This window comes from Mandrillus leucophaeus, unplaced genomic scaffold (genome assembly GCF_000951045.1).
Source record: "Mandrillus leucophaeus isolate KB7577 unplaced genomic scaffold, Mleu.le_1.0 Scaffold97, whole genome shotgun sequence".
NCBI classification, from domain to species: Eukaryota; Metazoa; Chordata; class Mammalia; order Primates; family Cercopithecidae; genus Mandrillus; species Mandrillus leucophaeus.
Window position 1 is genome coordinate 595,239 of NW_012110585.1, and position 2,291 is coordinate 597,529.

A 2,291-nucleotide genomic window follows, 5' to 3' on the forward strand; every position below is an offset into this window, starting at 1 on the left:
CAGTCAGTCTTGATGTCTTCATTCTAGGAATTCTTTCTGAAAAGATGGCAGCCATGCAGAAGACAATACAATACTAATTTTGTTCCTTCCTTCACATCCAGTGCACAACTCAATACATACACCAGGGTTTTAGGCATTCTGCAACCTTTAAAAGTTTGAAAAACATGCGTTGCTTTACACATGTCCAGGCATGTCTATGTACAATGACTGGGAGTAGAAAATAATTTGACTTTTAGGGAATGGTATTATTCTTGGGAGAAAAAGTACCATTTGTTGAGTTAATTTCACACACACTACCACAATCAAACTCTTAAATGATTCTATGAGATAAGCATTGTTATTCTAATTTTACAGTTGATACAGCTGGAAGAACAAGCACCTCACTTGTGTTTACACAACCATTAAGTTGTTGAGCCAGGATTTGAATCTAGGCCAAAGTGATGCTATATCCCTTTCTCGCAGGATCTTATAGCCCCTAATCATAAATCCTTCATATTTTGAAAGATAAAAGGCCATGTTTAGAGATGCCCATGACTTCAGAGAGAGAAAAAAAAACCAGCTTGACTTTACAAGGGTGGAGTAGTCTTTGCTGAATGGATGAGAACTCTAGTCTTGTCAATGCACAGGCTAAACATCAGCTCTGCCCTCTAAGCAGCTGAATGCCTTTCAATAAATACCTTCACTTCTCTAGGTCTCTGTGTTCTTATTGGGAAAACGGAAGTGCTAATAGCACCTTCCTTACAGGACTGTTTTTATTTTTTATTTTTTTATATTTTGAGACAGGGTCTCTCTCCATTGCCCAGGCTAGAGCGCAGTGGTGCAATTTCGGCTCACTGCAACCACCGCCTCCCAGGTTGAAGTGATTCTCCTGACTCAGCCTACGAAGTAGCCGGGACTATAGGCGCATGCCACCATGCCCAACTAATTTTTATGTCTTTAGGAGAGATAGGGTTTCTCCATGTTGGCCAGGCTGGTCTCAAACTCCTGACCTCACGTGATCTGCCCACCTCGGCCTCCCAAAGTGCTAGGATTATAGGTGTGAACCACTGCGCCAGGCCAGGACTGTTTTTAATAGTAAATAAAATAATACGTGGAAAGCACCTAGCACCATATGAACACAGGAAGTAAGTTTTAGCTATTATGAAGAGTATATATTCTTTTTTATCTCTCTACACCGAAGGTTGCTGGTGGGCTCAAAAGATATTCCTGAAGAGTCAAGTTATGGGGAAGCATCCTAGGAAAGGAGAGGCAGGACAAGCAGACTATTCCTGGGAAGCTAGACTTACTGATAACAGTTGAACTCTCCATGGCTCCAACTGATGTCTTCGCCTGGGGTTATTCTCTATAGGTGACTCTGATAATCTCCATCTCTCCCGCAGCATCTAGCACAGGGCTCGAATGCTCGCTGTCTGATTAACACAGGTGTGCACAATGAGTGGTCTCAGGTGAGGGAAGAGAAAAAGCACAGAGCTTGCAAAAGGCAGAGATCTGCAGCTTATTCCCAATGCAAGATGGAGCTGGTAAGCAAGCTGGCAGGAATGATGCGGTGCATTTTTCAGAGGATCTTGAGGTAAAGTACAGACAGCAATTCCAGGGCAAGTCAGCAGTATGTCTGGGCGGCACAAATGGCTTTCCAACATTCCCCTGTGGGGAGAATGCAGAGCATGCATTAATGACCGTATTTTGCAGAGAAGAAAACAGATTTAAGGCCCTAGGAAATCAGGGCATATGGCACTAGGAAAGGAGATGTTTAAATGATACAGTATACTTTGGAGATAGCTCAGTAGTTCAAGTCACTGGTGGATGCAATTTGAGATGCCTACTTCAATCTATTAAGACCTACATTCTCTTCTTTCTCTCTCTCTTTTTTTTTTTTTCTGATAGAGTCAGCTCTGTCACCCAGGCTGGAGTGCGGTGGCATGATCTCTGCTCACTGCAGCCTCCGCCTCCCTGGCTCAAGCAATTCTCCTGCTTCAGCCTCCCGAGTAGCTGGGATTACAGGCGTGCACCACCACACCTGGTAAATTTTTGGATTTTTAGTAGAGACGGGGTCCTCACCATGTTAGCTAGGCTGTTCTCAAACTCCTGACCTCAGGTGATCTGCCTGCCTCGGCCTTCCAAAGTGCTGGAATTACAGGTGTGAGCCACCGTTCCTGGCCCTCTTTTTCTTTTAACTCTCTCTTCTCACCCGTCAAGGCTTTTATTTCACTACTCCTCCCCTTCTGATGACAGTTAGGATTCAGTCATGCTGTTTCTGCTACCTGTCACTGGCTTTGAGTCCACATGAAACA

General features: G+C 44.1%; 1 protein-coding gene across 1 annotated transcript in view; it reads right to left on the minus strand.

Moving 5' to 3' along the window:
• LOC105532562 (tyrosine-protein kinase SgK223) overlaps nt 1-2,291 on the minus strand; it is a 117,773-nt gene that overhangs the window by 87,847 nt on the left and 27,635 nt on the right. The gene's annotated exons all lie outside the window — the stretch shown is intronic.